We start from the raw sequence: 18548 nt of genomic DNA, 5'->3' as shown, positions 1-18548 counted from the left end.
GTAAGTTACAATTTATGACATATTTAAGGTGTATGGTCATGAGCTGCTGGCTAGGACAACATGGGAGTTGAGGTCCACATACCTTAAAGAGGCCACTGTTGAGAAACACAGCTGTAGTGCCTTGCTTACGTTCTTGTATACATTGAAAGCAATGTGATAGTGCCAGCAGCCCTGAGTTGAGAGCTGCAGGGGCATTAAGACAATACCATAATTTTCAGAGTATAAGACGCAACCCCCTCTAAAAATGGGTGAAAATTGTGTTGCATCTTATACACCGAATGTTGCCGAAACTCTGCCCGCATACTGGTCACCTCACTTTGGCTGTTTTCAGCCACTGCACATTGCATTTTTGGCCTTTTCAATGTCCCATTTTCGGCCTCGCATTTTCATCAAGTTCCAGGCAGCGGGGATCAGCAGGAGGAAATAGGCCGAGGCAGCACAAACAGGCCATGCCGAATGGGCCACAACTGCGGCGAACAGACTGAGTAAACAGGTGGCAACAGTGGGGACAAACAGGCGGCAGTGAATGGGCCACACTGAACAGGCCACAGCAGCAGCAAATGTTCTGCAGCAAATGGGCCACGCCGAACAGGCCGCAGTGGTAGTGAACAGGCCACAGCGGTGGAGAATGGGGTATGGTGAATAGGCGGCGGCAGCCATAGCGAACAGGCCAGATGAATACCGGATAGATGCTGAGAGGCAAAGGCAGATTATTTTTTTTGTTTTCCTCCCCCCAAAAGGTGCATCTTATAGTCTGAGTGTCTTATATCCAAAAAAAAAGTAGCTTGAAGTCCCTTCCTCTCCAATCTCTCCATTCTGCAGTATAAAAAAACCAATTTCTGTAGGCAGTCTCCTCTTTGTCTTACCTTTCATCCCCACCCCCACTCCAACAAAGTGAAGATTTTAAGAAAATCTTAAAAACCACTCACTCAGCAACTGTCCAAAGTTCCAATCATGCTAAATGAGTAGTATTTACAAGTACTGTAATCCTCAAAGTTCCAGCTATCCTAGCAACTCCCACCCAGCATTCAGATGATCATGATCCAGGCGTTTAGCCACTGACTCACATTTATAATGGTTGCAGCAATTTATGTTCATAATATCATCATCTGCAGCTTTTCCTCAAGCAACGTGACTGGGGAAACTGGCAGGTGGTAAATCACACAGGTAAATCTCTCCCACCTGGTAGTGGCCATCTCCAAGCCCCATTGCACTCATGGCGACTACCTGCCTGTCCTTACATACCTTCCTCCACCAGCCTGCCACCTAGAGCTTGCAACTTCCGGACAGCTTCACCACTGACTGGTTGTTCAAAGCAACCACCACTGACTGGTTGTGAAGCCAGGATTTTCGAGAAAATCCTGGCTTCACAACCTACAAACCTCACTTAACGATGGCACCAGGGACTACTTGCCATAGTTAAGCAACGTGGTCATGTTATATTGCTACACTGTCAAAAAAGGGCTGCATAAAAGAGTTGCACTCCAATCTAAATTATTTCTATTTATTCAATTTACACTCATGCTGCCTTAAAAGCAACCCCTTTTCCCCTATAGAATAAAATAATAATAATTTTTTAAAAGTTAAAAAGATGGACAGGAATTGAGGAATAGTTGTAGAATACCTTTAAACTAGGAGCTGTGTGCATGAGATCTAGGATAGAGGTGGAATTGAGAAATGGGGAAAATATCACTACATATATCTTTATATAACAACAGTCAGGCATTGAATACAGTGGTACCTCGTCTTACCAACTTAATTCGTTCCCTGATGAGGTTTGTAAGTTGAAAAGTTCGTAAGATGAAACAATGTTTCCCATAGGAAACAATGTAAAAGCAAATAATGCGTGCAATCCCAAAACTCACCCCTTTTGCCTTACGCTGCTGGGAATCCCCACCTCCAGACTTATGTTGCCAGCCGAAGCGCCCGTTTTTGCGCTTTTGGGATTCCCCTGAGGCCTCCCCTCCCTGGGAAACCCCACCTCCAGACTTCCGCGATGCTGCGATTTCCCTGAGGCTCCCCTCGCTGGGAAACCCCACCTCTGGACTTCCGTTCCCAGGGAAGCACCCGTTTTTGCGCTGCTGGGATTCCCATGAGGCTCCCCTCCCTGGGAAACCCCACCTCTGGACTTCTGTGTTTTTGCGATGCTGCGATTTCCCTGAGGCTCCCTTCGCTGGGATTCAAAGCAGCGCCGGCAAAAATGAAGGGAATCCCAGCCGGGTGCCGGGGTGGCGCAGCAGGTACAGTGCTGTACTGCAGGCTACTGAAGCTGACTGTAGATCTGTAGGTCAGCGGTTCAAATCTCATCACCGGCTCAAGGTTGACTCAGCCTTCCATCCTTCCAAGGTGGGTAAAATTATCATTATCATTATTTATTAGATTTGTATGCAGCCCCACTCTGAAGACTCGGGGCGGCTCACAACAATAATCAAAAATAATATAACATTGCCACAAATCTAATATTAAAAGAGAACAATATATAAAACCCCGACAATTTAAAACCCATGCAACATATACATACCAAAAACATAAAATATAAAAGCCTAGGGGAGATGTCTTAATTCCCCCATGCCTGGCGATATAGGTGGGTCTTGAGTAATTTGCAAAAGACAAGGAGGGTGGGAGCCATTCTAATCTCCGGGGGGGGGGGGGGGGGAGCTGGTTCCAGAGGGTCAGGGCTGCCACAGAGAAGGCTCTTCCCCTGGGACCTGCCAAACGACATTGTTTAGTCGATGGGACCCGGAAAATGCCAACTCTGTGGGACCTTATCGGCCGCTGGGATTCATGCGGTGGAAGGCGGTTCTGGAGGTATTCTGGTCCACTGCCATCTAGGGCTTTGAAGGTCATTACCAACACTTTGAATTGTGACTGGAAACTGATCGGCAGCCAGTGCAGGCCACGGAGTGTTGTAGAAACGTGGGTGAATCTGGGAAGCCCCATGATAGCTCTCGCGGCCGCATTCTGCACGATCTGAAGTTTCCGAACACTTTTCAAAGGTAGCCCCATGTAGAGAGCGTTGCAGTAATCAAACCTCAAGGTGATGAGGGCATGAGCGACTGTGAATAATGACTCCCTGTCCAAGTAGGGCCGCAACTGGTGCACCACGCGAACCTCGCCAAACGCCCTCCTCGCCACAGCAGAAAGATGGTGTTCCAAAATGAGGACCTGGATTGTGGAGGCAATATGCTGGCTCTGTTAAAAAAGTGCTATTGCTAACATGTTGTAAGCCGCCCTGAGTCTAAGGAGAAGGGCAGCATAAAAATCGAATCAATCAATCAATAAATAAAATGATTGTTGTTACTAATAGATTTGTCACATAATAACACTCAAACATTAGGTAGATTAGAAATTGAAAGAGGGCTCTATGTGTTTATCAACCGTTAGATAATAGAAGCAAAAGAAATAAATTAAAAGGTTAAGAGAATGATTAATTAAATAATGAAAAAGTATTATCAGGAAGAATAATATTCATTATGTTACTATAATCATGATTATTATTGCCATGAACACATCTTTGATGTAGATAATTTGTTTTCTTTTCATCTGATTTTTTAAAAAGTATAATTATATTTGAAAGAGTCCATTGATTGGGCAGCATATAAATCAATTAAATTAAATTAAAATATGGTGGCACAGTGATTAGTATGCAGTATTGCAGGCTGACTGCCCACAGCCTGAAGTTCAGTCCTGACCAGTTCAACGCTAACTCAGCCTCCCGTCCTTCCAAGGTGGGTGAAATGAGGACCCAGATTGTTGGGGGCAAGGGGTTGACTCTGTAAACCGCTTAGAGAGGGCTGGAAAGCACTGTGAAGTGTATAGAAGTGTGGCCACATAGAACTGCTTGCTCCTCCACAAGAGGCAACCATTAAAAAGGCCACTGACCAATAGCCCTCTGATATAACAAGAAAAAAAAATACAGCAGTCAAATCAATCAATAAGCTTTGCTCATTTACCCATCACTAATAGCTATGTTGAAGCTATTATCTCCCTGCTTGATTAGGTTCATTTTGCTCATACTCCAGGCGTTGTTTCTGAAGATTATTGACTTCTTCACTGATTAGTGAAGAAACTAACCAGGATCTGCATGCAGGAGTGGTCACTAAGGAGTAATCACAAGAGCCAGCCTGGTCCCCTTTTGCCAGCAGCTAACCAGATAAATCAACATATTTTCAAGCACCTCCTGGAATCCATCGGGCTCTTCAATTGATCCAATCTGGTGTGGTCACCAGAACCAGAGATTCAATCTTTCAAGCTTTTCAGACTCATGCTGGAGCTCAGAAAAATATTCCTCTGATCCCAGTGACCAACCCAGATTGGATCCTGCAACTTTATCAATAAGAGCTTCTCCGCCTGCTAATCAGTCAAACCCAGAAAACGATATCATCAAGCCCAATGAGAGGTTAGGAGAGACATGTAATGTAACAGGGCTGGAGATGAAAACAAAGAACAGTTACAGGAACTGGGTAGGTCTAGTTTAATGAAAAGAAGGGGGGGCATCATAGTAGTATTCCAATATTTGAGGGTTGCCACAAAGAAGAGGGGGGATTTATAGTATTCTTCGAAGCACCTGAAGGTAGGACAAGATGGAAAATAATCACAGAGTTGGCCTTCTCCGGGTCCCGTCGACTAAACAATGTCGTTTGGCGGGTCCAAGGAGAAGAGCCTTCTCTGTGGCGGCCCCGACCCTCTGGAACCAGCTCCCCCCTGAGATTAGAACTGCCCCCACCCTCCTTGCCTTTCGTAAACTCCTTAAAGCCCACCTCTGCCATCAGGCATGGGGGAACTGAGATAACTTCCCCAGGCCTATATTGTTTATGTATGGTATGTTGTGTGCATGTTTTTTTAAACTATGGGTTTTTAGTTTTAATTATTAGATTTGTATTGTACATTGTTTTTTGTATTACTGTTGTGAGCCGCCCCAAGTCTACGGAGAAGGGCGGCATACAAATTTAATTAATAAATAAATAATCAGAGAGATATCCAGGCTAGAAATAAGAGAAATTTCCTAACAGTGAGAACTATTAATGTGGAATGACTAGACTCCAGAAGTTGTAGGTGCTCCAATTGTCTGAAATGGATTTCCTGCTTGAGCAGGGGGTTGGACCAGAAGACCTCCAAGTTCTCTTCCAACTGTTATTCTGTTTTTATAATTCCAAATGACTAATTCACCTCATCAACAACATGATCAAGTCCTGGTCTACCTAACTTTTTCAAGATTACTCTAGGAAACTTACAAGTATTTTTTAAATATTTTTGTTTCCCAAAAGTATGAAAAAAATAAATCAGCCCATCAATCAATAATCAGATTATATAAGCAATTCTAGACTGGAAATAATGGAAATTGGTGCTTCTTTTTTAAAAATACATTTTCAGCCCTGATCCTGAAGCAACTATGATAAAAAGACACAATGAAGATCACTGCTAACTGAACCCAGCAAAAAAGGTCACAAATCACAATCATATGACTGTAGGACATTTCAACCAGTCAAACATGTGAGTGGTTGCGAAGCGCATAAAATACAGCCATGTGACTTCAGGGAGGGAGGATACATCGAGAAGGTCATTCCGATAACCCAATATGCATTATTCCCTCATTTTTTTAAAAAAAAAGCTGAATCAAATGTAAGAAACTGCTAAAAATATAAACATTGACATTTTAAACACTGGGTTGCATGCTAACAGATCTATTTTCCTAATTGAAATAATTATAAAGCTTAAAGATGATAGATACTACATTGAAGTTGCTTAAATTCAGTCACTTAAATATTTTGTTGGGCAAAATCACCTGAACCTTTGGATTGCACACTGCAAAACAGCAACCCCAAAGCTCAAATGGCTCAGGCAGTTTACTAAAGATACATTTATAGGCTTAATGCATTTATTAATATGATTGCTATTTTTAAATCAATTAAAATTTATGCACTAGACAAAGTGGTGTAGGGTTTCCTGCCTAAGCAGGAAGTTGGATTAGAAGACTTCCAAGATCCCTTCCAACTCTGTTATTCTATTCTATCCTGAAGTAGGAGAAACAAAAAGTAAACCTCTCTCTCCAGCTACCGGTAGACCAGCCTGCACAATACCACCCCGCTCTCTGATATTGTAGCCCAAGGGCTTCAGAGTTTCTGATGATCTCCAATCCAAGGACTAAACAGGCTCAGCCCTAGTAGCATTTTGCAGGATTAGCAAGGAAGCTTAGAACATATAAGAGGCATTGAGTTACAGTTCCTGAGCCGCCATGGTGATTACTACTACATAAGCAAAAATTATAGGTGTTTTTATGTTGTGTGGGGAGAAAATAAAGAAAAGCTACAGCTGGGTTTATACATAACTAAATCATACAGTATTGTACAGTATTATTATCCGGCCTTGTCTACGAAGCAAGCTTTTTAAAATAAAATCATATAGCCTGTAAAGCCAATTATCTGACATCTTCAGCATTTCCAATAAGGACAAGGTCCAGATATATGAACTACAACTTGAGAATTCCCCAGCCAGCAAGACCACCTCTGAGCATTCTGAGAGTTGAATTATAAACATCTGCAAGTTGCCCTAAATAACAGGCCAGACCCCAGGAAGGCATTATACTGTTCCAGGGGTTTTAGAGGGAGGTGGGGCACATGTATAAAATTTTAATAATTGTTATTCAGTACCTGTAAGCCAAATCCAAAACAAACTACACTGTTACTCAACATAAGGTGTGAATCTACTTCCACAGTATCTTGCCTCACACATTTACAGCGTTAAAAATTGGGCTGAAATTCCAAATAAGCTACACTGTCTTAAGTGATGTATATACTTTGGGTCTAATTGTAACCTACTAAATAAAAGCCATCTGATCCAGTAGACAGAATCATAGCTGAGCAACCTTCCAGAAAAACATCATTAATTGCACAGCTGCTACAACTTTTTACTGAACAGTTAAAAAACAAAAAATAGAAATATAGATAAAAGGAACAGCTAGCAATGCCAAGATTTCCTTACTTTAGTCATCTCAGATCAGGAAAAAAGTAAAGAGACACTGTTTTAAACTGACAATAGCCAAATAATTTTAATGATAAGCATTTGGGGTACCATGTGTAATTAAGTTCAGAAGGTTCAATCATCAATCCTAATTGGTTAAGGTCATACAAGCCTGCACATCAATAATTAACCAGCTCACTATTAGGCAATGGGGATACTACTGCATGGATTGTATTTTTAATTTGTCCAATGGCAAAGCAGGAGTTTTTGAGAAGATACAGCTTTGCAGGTACCGATTCCATCATCCCCAGCTAGCAATGCCTGTCTAAATACAAAATGATAAAAGTTGCATACCAGCAAATCAGAAAGGCACTAAGTTTTATTATCTCATATATGAGATAGCATTTGGTATACTGTAGACCAGAGGTCTCCAAACTTGACAACTTTAAGACTTATGGACTTCAACTCCCAGAATTCTGGGAGTTGAAGTCCACAAGTCTTAAAGTTGCCTAGTTTGGGGACGCCTGCTGTTGACAAAGCAATAGGATAATAGGAATAAACTTCTGTAAGGAAGGAATATAATATCCACTGCATAAATAAGAACCTATTGCAGGAAGGAAAGTTAGCACTAGTTATCTCTAGAGCCGAAGTTTATGAAACTATATTAAAGGAGAGTTATATACTGTAAAGGCAATCTTGCCTAGTTTCCTGGGGTGAGGGAAGAACAGCCTTCTTCAGAATGTATGGTAATCATAGTTTCATTCATCATAGGAGACCCATTATTTTCAAAAGCAAGGCTGGATGAGGAAAGGGTTTATTACATGATGTGGTTAGTACAATTGTCTCCCCAAAAATGGAAGATTACTTTTAAGCCTGAGAAAGTTACACTAAAGACACCATGCAAATTTAAATTCTTCCTTCCTGTTTTTATACTAAGTAGTGTAATTTTCATATACAATATTTAATGTAGAATTTGTCTGGGGGGGTCTGGTTTTATCTTATCACAAACTTTGTAAGTATGTGTTAATTTAAGGAATATAGTTTTAAAAAACAACATGTATTTTTATTAGATTTGTATGCCACCCCTCTCCGAAGACTCTGAATAAGCAAAATATTTACAAAATATTGATCCATCATTGTAAAAGCTATGCAAATATGATGCTGGAAATAATATATAGTACTGCACCAATTTACCGTACATATAATGTAGAACTTTAAAATGGTTCCAGAGTTTTTTATTCCTTGGGAATGCTTCAGAGTATTTTTTTTCTTTATAAAGATTTTCTTCAGATCAGAAATATTTGTTGCTCCCAAGGGCATGTTTTTTTTCAACATTATATAAAGGTCATCATATATCTCAATCCTTATATTCATATCTTCCAAATTATCCTTTTAAATATTCAGGGTTAGAAATCTGGATGGAAATGTGCATTCATACTAATGTACAATAATATATAGACAAAAATGCACATTTATACTAATGCATATTTATACTAATGTACAATAGTATATAGAAGGTCTAAACCAATGATGACTTTCAAACATGCTTTTCTACTTCCTTGCTGTAAATTTTATAAATGTCAGACTATGCTACAACAATCTGACAGAGTAACCACCATGTTGATCCAATGAAAGTAAGCTACAAGAATTATAGACAAACTACATTGACTGAAACAAAAGTAAAACCTCCCAAGCACCTACCACATGTGGGAATGTTGGTCAAAGAATAGCAAACATATGTGTATATACACAGCATGTAGATCCTCTTGCACTCAGCGAAGTCCCTACCTTCACACTGCTCAGTGCAAAGGCCTCTGTGGTGTTTTCTACCCTCCCCTTATGAGACAAGATTGCAAGATGACTAGGGGGGAAATGCTATCTATGGATAGTTTCCATGGTCCGATCCTTAAACCCGAGCTTCAAAGATCAATCTCTCTTTAAAATCATAAGGAGTGTAGCTACTCACAGCATTAACGCCTAAGTCCAGAGGACCAATTTGTGTCATCTCAAACAACTAAAAAGCACCAAGCTGTAAGAGAAGCTGCATAGACACATATCTAATTAATAATATTACTTGGTGGTGCCTTAGTAGGCAACGAAGTTAATGTAAGCCGTCTGTTTTGAGATTCAGAAATTCACTTCTGCTTTTTAGTTGGGCTCTTGAAAATTGCTTTCCTGTTTGTTATCATCACCATATAACCTTTCTACAAGATGGGTTTGTACTTAATCTGAAAACTGTGGTTTTAAAGAGGCAAATCAGGAACTTGTTCACCTGTGTCATATATTTATGGACAGGCAACATTGTTTAATAAACATATTTTTAAAAATGGCTCTTCCTGGGGGAGTAGAAAAACTGGGCAGTTTTCTGAAATGTTCTCCTCTGCCTTGAATTCAGGTTCTTGCAAAAGCTGCTTGTCACGGAGCTGTAACAGTCTTTCTGCAGAACTACAACTTCTATCATAAATTTCCTTACTCCACTATCCAAAATATCACTAATTCAGGATAAGAATGCTAGTGCCCAACAGAAGACAATTTAAAACAGCCAGAGCTAGCAAGGTATCTCCTTCAAATGTCTAGGCCTTACATTTGCGTGCAACTTTCCTTAAGCAAAGTTCGTTTTTCTACTTTCATGCAGTATTTTCTCAATATATAAGACATTTAGACCATATTTATAGGAATTCTCAGTCATCCAAGTCATGATTGTCCCGAAGGTGCATTTTCAAAAGGGAATTGGATTTCCTTGATTTTGCTTGAAGACGTTTTGTTTCTTATCCATGAAGCTTCTTTAGTTCTGAAGAATTGAAACATCTTCCAAGCTAAAGCAAGCTTTGGGATTTCGACCATTGGACATCCACATTTATTTCACAACAACATGTACAGGTACAGTATATCTGTATAATATATATATTTATTTATTTATACATTCATTCATTCATTTATTTTGTCCAATACATAATACACATTTAACAGAAAGATATGTAATATATATTCAAACATCCTTTAAATTCATAACCAAGAATCAACACTTGGTCCTCACATGCTCCAATTAATATAAATACCTACCCAGCATTTTAAAGAATCTATTGTTTTCTATTGTTAACAGAGATAAGAAAATATGTTGGGGAGGAACAATTGGGAAGGAGGAACAACAAATGGTGGTGGTGGGGAGTTCCTGTTTTCCTCAAGCGTTATTTAAATGATGCATATCTCTCAAAGACAAAGACTGCCCATAGGGGTCAAACCATGCCCTTTACTTCCTTTCTGCCCACCAAAGGAACCATTGATGGCATAAAGCCTCTCCCCCCTCCTTTCCTAGGACAATGGCTCATGGGATATCAGGCAAGACTAAAGGAAATGGGGAATCCACAGTATCTAAAGAGTTAGGAGATACGACCAAGTCAGTGATTGACTACTGTAGTTAAGGTATTGGACAAATGGGGTCAATAAATCTACTGAAATTACTAGAGATACTGTACTGGAATTTTGGTCTCCGTTCTCAAAATGGAAGGCAAAAGTTCCAAGTGCTTCTGAAATGTGACATCTATCATATCCATTTGTCATGCTCATCAAGATAATGAAATGATACCTTTAGTGAGGGGCTCTCCAAACTTGGCAACTTTAAAAGACTTGTGGACTTCAACTCCCAGATTTCCCCAGCCAGTATTCTGGGAGTTGAAATCCACAAGTCTTAAAGTTGCCAAGTTTGGAGAGAACAGCTTTAGAGCAATATCGGAAGCCAGGATCTCCTCCCCACAAGTAGCAAAAAGCGGGGGAATCATCAGCATAACTGATATAGGCAGAGCCTGAATGAGGTCAGCTAGTCCCACTCTTTTGGAGGAGGGGGGGGAGAGAGAGAAGTAGATATGTGCACACCCCGCGGGACTAGCTCGCTTCTCTGGGCTGCCTCCTGAACTTTTGGAAATGTGCTTCTGCCTCCGAGGAGATGTAAGGCAAGGATCTATGCTCGCCTCCTGTTCTTCGCAGGCAGGAGCGCATTTCAAACTGACATAGGCAGAGCCCAGATGAGCTGAAATAGTCCCGTGGGGTGTTTGCGCATCCACCTCTCACTTGCTCTTGCTCTCTGTCCTGGCCAAAAGAGTGCCACCAGGGAAAGAGTGGCTCCTGGTACATCTCCCCCTTTCCCAGAAAGTAGTTGGGGGGGCTTATTTTCGGGGGGGGGGACTTATTTCAACGTATGTCCTGAAAAGCCCTGTTGGCCTTATTATTAGGTCATGTCTTATTTTAGGAGAAACGTGGTAGAATAAAACAGGACTAGGACTAGAAATAAGAACAGAATAACAGAGTTGGAAGGGGACCTTGGAGATCATCATCCAAGCCTTGCTCAGGCAGAAAACTTTATATTAGGGGTCACCATAATTTTAAATTCCACGGACCACTAATACGATCTGCCTAATGGCCGTCTGGATGGGTGTTGCTAGGTGGTCATATGACTGGGTGGGTGTGGCCAACTTGATGTCACTCATGTTGAGGGGGACATCAACAGCCTCTACTCACCCTCCCCTCCCAGCCACTCGCCTGCCCGCTCAGGTTTCTTGTGCCCCAACAGGAAAGAGTTGTTAAAGCTAAGCAGCCACCAGGAAAAAGATTTGGCAAAACAGCTGGCTAAGTTCAAACTGGATCTGACCTGGCCTTCAGGTGCTTTGGAGAATAGGTTGGCTCCCTCTTCTTTGTGGCAACCCCTGAGATATGTCACTCCTAGTCCTTCTTTTTTCTAGGCTGGCCACTCCCCACCCTCACCTGTACCGTTCATCTTTTAGCCTCCAGTCCCCTAATCATCTTTGTTGCTCTTCTCCACACTCTTTCTAGATCTAGAATCTCAACATCTTTTTTACATATGGTGATGTAAATAAAGTATTCAATTCAATAAATAAGGATCACCTTATACAACTCACATTCTGCTGGTTTCTAATCTGGCACAATTAACCACTTACACCTCAGCAGCTCTCTATATGCTAATTATAATATTCCACAATTCTACATTTTATCTGAACAAATAATATATAAATAGTATTAATATTACACTCAATATTCATATTGAGTATAATATAAAATATTGATATTTATGCTCAATCTATTCACTTTTATGGCTGGATAGAAAGTCACTACAATTTCAAAAGCCCCTGACAAATATCAGAATATAAAATGTGTCTTGCTGGATCAGATTCTTGATCCATCTAGTCCAGCAGTCTGTTCTCACAATGACCAAAAGCAATCATGTTCTTGCTATAGTTCATTCTTTAGGCTGTAACTGAGATTTTTTCTCTTAACACTGAGTCACCTCCACCATGATCACATTTAATCCTGCATTTAGAAGTTAACAGCAGTAATCTGTTCCTGAATTGACAGTAGGTTTTAGTCTCCATCCAGCCTAGACCTTGATTTGTGAACATGTTACCATTCTTTATATAACTGAGAGGAAGGGATGCAAATTACTGTATTGTACATATCTGTATGACTACGTTCTCATCATACACCCCCTTCCCTTATGAAGCAACTTCTCTTTCATGATTTCAGATATGGGAAAATAAAATAAAATATAATAAAAGCATATCTGACTTAATCCTTCAATAAAATTCCACCTCAACATATTTCTGTCAACGTATTTCTGTCCCTTGCACAAGACTTTTGAATACTGTTAAATGAGAGAGAAGTGCTTGAGGTATCTTATGCCTTCACATGAAACTCAAGATTCCTTTTAATCAAACAAAATTTTGGTTTTAAAAAGTATACTGTATTTTACTTTCACAACATGCTTACCCATTACCTTACTCAGCCCCAATTTTATCAATTTTATCAAAATTCACAGTAACTGAATTTAAACATGCCTTGGATAAACATATATATATCCTAAGATAAAATACAAAAAATAGTATAAGGACAGACTAGATGGACCATGAGGTCTTTTTCTGCCGTCAGTCTTCTATGTTTCTAACTCAAAACCCTCAAGATCACATATTCTCCAAAAGGTTGTCCAGGTGTGTAGAAAGAGCCAGGTCATCAAGATTTACTTTTAAAAGCAAGGTAACACCTGTTTGACTCTCCGGAAGAAAACTATTCCAGAGAAAAGGAAATGCCTACTTCCTAGATTCTATCAGGTGACACTTTAATTTTCTGGGTTTGCAATGCATACAAAATAATAAACCATATTAAACCATCAACCAGAATCTTGATTTGCATATCTTGTTGGTCACAGTGCACTTCAATTCAGTGCTGTATAAATAAAACTTTATTAGACCAATTTTTCTTAGAAGAATTTATTCCATTCTCATTCCCATGGTCATCTCTTTCCCTTCATAATACACCCCATTATAGGAGAAAGGAAAGACAATATATCAGCCTGATATCAATTTCATCAAAACTTACAGTCAGAATGACCAATACTGTGCACATTTGGGACAATTATAGCTGCAACATTGGAAAGACTGAACAGTATTGAAATAGTGTTTTCAAAAATGAACCAAAAATAGCAAAAGGTAAAGAACCCAAAGACCAACATATCAGCCAATTTCATATGGATGGACCTCTTGGAAGGATTCAGAGAAAATTATGAAATGCAAACACTATGAAAATAATGCACTGACATCTATGTTTAATGTTTAAGTCAAAGAGAGGAAACTGAAGAAAGCATGTGTGAAAATAGTGTAGAAAGCTGATTGCTAACAAGCTGTGTAAGTGTGAAGGATGCAACTTGGTTACTAAAAATTAAAATGGAGGTTTCAGGCTGCATAAAATAATCCTTTCAAAATCATAAAATTATATTTTGCATTGGCAAACCTGCATTCTAGTACTGGAGCCATTTTGGGGCAGGGATGCCAAAAAGGGCAGTGCGGACCACAGAGTCAATATACTAGAGCAGCCTTTCTCAACCTTGGCCTGTTGAAGATATGTGGACTTCAATTCCCCAAATTCCCCAGTCAAGCATTGCTTAAGGTAGTTGGACTTCAACTATCTTAAAGCATGGCGGCTGGAAAATCCTGGGAGATGAAGCCTAACTATCTTCAACCTGCCAAGTTTGGGAAATGCTGGACAGATTAACAGAAGGGCAGATGGCAACACAGTAATCACCTTTTAAAGCCCCACAAGGATATACCTATAAACATCCCTTTAGAGCAGGGGTCTCCAACCCTGGCAACTTTAAGCCTGGCAGACTTCAACTCCTGCTGGCTGGGGAATTCTGGGAGTTGAATTCCTCCAGGTTTAAAGTTGGAGACCCCTACATTAGAGGATAGGAGGCACAATACTGCAGAATCTAGTCTCTCAACTTCGGTAACTTTCGGATGCCTGAAAGTGGAGAATTCTGGAAGTTGAAGTCCACCCATCCCAAAGCTGCCACCAAGTTTGTGAGAGACTCCTCTACAATACAGGTAGTCCTCGACTTGCAGCAATTTAATTTAATTCATTTGACTTATATGCCGCCCAATCCCGCTGGACTCAGGACAACAGTTCATTTAACGACCGCTGCAAATTAACGACACCAGAAAAGTGACTTAGGACCATTTCCCCCCCTCATGATTGCCACAGCATCCCCACGGTCAAAAACCTTTAGCCGCTTAGCAATCAATTCATATTTATGACCACTGGATCCCCTCTTCCTTTTGCATTCTTCCCACCGCGCAAAAAGTCCACAGGGAAGAGCCAGATTCACTTAACAACCCTGTTAAACAATCAAAACAACCAGGGCCAAGGAAGGTTGTTGAATGGGGCCAGAAACCTATAGATAGGTAGGTAGGTAGATGAAGATAGACAGATAGATGATAGATAGATACATAGAGAGACAGACAGATGTCAGAAACTCGCTTAACAACAGTCTCATTCAGCAACAAGAATTCTGGGGGCCGCAGGCTGAGCACCACCTGTAAGAAATAACCCGCGAACAGCAGGAATCTCAAGAAAGTGAGAGCTTCCTCTCTCTCTCTCTACAAGAGGAGGCTGGGCCTGCATGGGGGAGGATGCTGATGGAGGGGGTGGGTGGGCTAGATGACCTGTAGGAACCTCTCAGAAATCCCGTCTTAAGAAACATCCACCAAAGCCCAAATGGCTCAAGAAAGCGAGAGCACCCTATCTCTCTCTCCAAGAGGAGGCCAGGCCTGCCTAAGGGAGGATGCTGGGGTGTGTGTGGACTAGATGACCTTTAGGAACCTCTCTGAAATACCATCGCAAGATGAGCATTACCTGTAAGAAAGCTTAGAACTATGTCGCCTTAAACATGATCTAAGCATAGCCCATAAAATCATCTGCTATAACATCCTTCCTGTCAACGACTACTTCAGCTTCAACCACAACAACACAAGAGCACATAAAAGATACAAGCTTTTTGTAAACTGCTCAAAACTCGACTGCAGGAAATACGATTTTAGTAACAGAGTAGTTGATGGAACTCTGTAGTATCATCACCTAACCCTCAAACCCTTACCCTTAGACTATCCACTATTGACCTCTCCCAATTCCTAAGAGGTCAGTAAGGGGCGTGCATAAGTGCACCAGTGTGCCTTCCATCCCGTCCTAATGTTTATTTTATTTTTTGTCTACTAGTACCATGCATATGAATATCTAATGGTTCTTATTTTTTTTCTTGTTACTAGTATCATGTACTGTTATAGTTACAGTTTATTAGATTTGTATGCCGCCCCTCTCCGAAGACTCGGGGCGGCTCACAGCAAAACAGTAATACAATATATTACAAATCTAATAATAATAAAAAATTAAATCCATTTAAAAGGCATTAATAACATAATAAAACCCCTAACTATGCAGCCATACACATTCAACCTAGTCCTGTATGTGAATATTATATAGAAACATAGAAGACTGATGGCAGAAAAGACCTCATGGTCCATCTAGTCTGCCCTTATACTATTTCCTGTATTTTATCTTAGGATGGATATATATTTATCCCAGGCATGTTTAAATTCATTTACTGTGGATTTACAAACCACATCTGCTGGAAGTTTGTTCCAAGCATCTACTACTCTTTCAATAAAGTAATATTTTCTCACCTTGCTTCTGATCTTTCCCCCAACTAACCTCAGATTGTGCCCCCTTGTTCTTGGGTTCACTTTCCTATTAAAACCTCTTCCCTCCTGAACCTTATTTAACCCTTTGACCTATTGAAATGTTTCGATCACGTCCCCACTTTCACACTAGACAGATGGAGTTCATGAAGTCTTTCCTGATAAGTTTCATGCTTAAGACATTCCACCATTTTTGTAGCCCGTCTTTGGACCAGCTCAATTTGATCCATATATTTTAGTAGGTGAGGTCTCCAGAACTGAACATAGTATTCCAAATGTCTTTACACACCTCCAAGATGTACTTGACAAAACAAACAAATAAATAAATAACTCGCGAACGGCAGGAACCTCACGAAAGCGAGAGCATCCTCTCTCCAAAAGGCCGGGCCTGTCTAAGCGAGGATGCTGGGGGTGGATTAGATTACCCCAAGAACCCTCTCCAAAAATATGGGAGCCTGAGCAGGACCAACCAACCCCCCCCCCCCCCGCCTCCCCACACAACAACCCCTCACTCTTCCCCCCCCCGCGTCGGAAGCCCCTTGGTCGGGGCCGGAGGGCTCTCGAGCTCCAGGGCTATTAGACCCCGCGACAACGTGACTCTCCACACGGCATTACAGCCCCCCCTCGTCGTCCGCGTGAGGCGAGGGCCTCGGAAGCCCCTCAGGAGCCGCGGCCCAGTCGACCGACGGCCCGCTGGCTCTCCCGCCCCCTCCCCTGAGGTAAACCGCCCAGCCCTTTTACGGAGAGCGATGATCGCCTCACCGGTCGGCGGCGGTTCCAGTCGCGTAGTCGCCTCCCCGAGCGGCCACTGAGGGGAGCGAAAGCGGAGGGGGGAGGGGCGCCTCAGAAAACAGCCGTTTGCTTCTCCTCCGCCTCCAACGGCCGAGCAGCCTCCGCCGTCGGCCGACGATTGGTTGCTGCCCCGCGTGGAGAGACAGCAGAGCCCGCCAATCGTCGAGCGAGATCCGCGGGCATCTCTACCAATGGCTTTACCCGCGTGCCAGGCCCCGCCTCCCCGCTGGTTAAAGAGCTCTGGCGGGGGGGCTCGCGTCGCCTTTCTTTGCTCTCCTTTCCGCTTCGGCGCCGGTCATTGGTCAGGCGGCGACCAATGAGAGGTCGCGTGAGGGAGGTCCGGGATGGGAGCGCGGCTGGGATTGGAGGAGGACGAGGGAGAAGAGGTGGGCCGGGCCAAGCGAGGCCTGGCCACGCCTTTTCGGGCCCCTTTGGCAAGGGATGGGTGAAGGGACGCGAGCGGCCTACGTGAGGACGTGCACAACAGCAGCCGCGCGGCGGTGGGAGGGGTTTGCGGGCCTAGCGCACCAATCGGGAAGGAGTGGGCGGCTTCTTATCCTCAGGCCACGCCCTCGCAAGCTTTTCCCCGCCTCCCTTCTTCTATTCCCCCACGCGAGTTTGCTTACACAGCCAAGTGGGCGCTATTGCATAATTTGCCCTCAGATTTTGATTCTATCTTTAGCTCTCCGATCTAGTCGATTGAAACATCCCTCCCGTTGCAATTCTACGGCTTCGGGTTTATGGTGATTTTATTACAGTTCCATTTTAATGTAACATTTTATGCCTTATATTGCATTGGGCTTTTTTGGGGGGGGCGGACAGATAGAAAGATGGAGAGGTAGGTTAGATAAATGGGTAGCTAGATGGATAGAAAGCTATGCAGATAGATGGATGGGTGATGCAGATAGATAGATGTTAGATAATTCATAGATAGTTGATAAAGATAGATGGATAGATAGATGATAGATAATAGATAGATAGATAGATAGATAGATAGATAGATAGATAGATAGATAGATATGTTAGATAATTGATACATGATAAAGATAGATAGATTTGATAGGTAGATAGATAGATGATAGATAATTGATAGATGATAAAGATAGATGGATAGATATGTTAGATAATTGACACATGATAAAAATAGGTAGGTAGGTAGATGATAGATAATTCATAGATGATAAAGATAGGTAGATAGATAGATAGATAGATAGATAGATAGATATGTTAGATAATTGATACATGATAAAGATAGATAGATTTGATAGGTAGATAGATAGATGATAGATAATTGATAGATGATAAAGATAGATGGATAGATATGTTAGATAATTGACACATGATAAAAATAGGTAGGTAGGTAGATGATAGATAATTCATAGATGATAAAGATAGGTAGATAGATAGATAGATAGATAGATAGATAATGTTAGATAATAGATAGATGATAAAGATAAATGGATAATTGATAGATGATAAAGATAGATGGATGAAGATAGGTGATAGAAAGATGGTGATAGATGATTAGATAGATAGATAGATAGATAGATAGATAGATAGATAGATAGGTGAGAGAGGGATAGATGTAGATGAAAATAGATGATAGGTTGGTAGGTAGATGATAGATAGATTTGCTGACACTAAACTAATATATATAGTGGTGCCTATACTTAAGAACTTTTCTAGATAAGAACCAGATGTTCAAGATTTTTTTCCTCTTCTTAAGAATCATTTTCTATTTAAGAACTGGAGCCCGGAAAAATT

The 18548-nt window shown here is 41.4% G+C and overlaps 1 protein-coding gene across 3 annotated transcripts in view; it reads right to left on the bottom strand.

Annotated features, from left to right (window-relative positions):
* The window catches only part of KDM4B (lysine demethylase 4B), a 324593-nt gene extending 307673 nt beyond the window's left edge, over positions 1-16920 (bottom strand). The window contains exon 1 of one of the 3 annotated variants that reach the window (XM_070744575.1): positions 16755-16920. The gene's annotated coding sequence lies outside the window, so the exon portion shown is untranslated. The remainder of the gene's footprint in view (positions 1-16754) is intronic. The other 2 variants (XM_070744583.1, XM_070744593.1) reach the window with 2 other exon arrangements.
* Between the last annotated feature and the right edge of the window lie 1628 nt (positions 16921-18548).

The sequence above is a fragment of the Erythrolamprus reginae genome, chromosome 1, assembly GCF_031021105.1.
Source record: "Erythrolamprus reginae isolate rEryReg1 chromosome 1, rEryReg1.hap1, whole genome shotgun sequence".
In the NCBI taxonomy this organism is placed as follows: Eukaryota; Metazoa; Chordata; class Lepidosauria; order Squamata; family Dipsadidae; genus Erythrolamprus; species Erythrolamprus reginae.
Note: the sequence above shows the minus strand (reverse complement) of the source record. Positions and strands in the feature narration are given on the sequence as shown.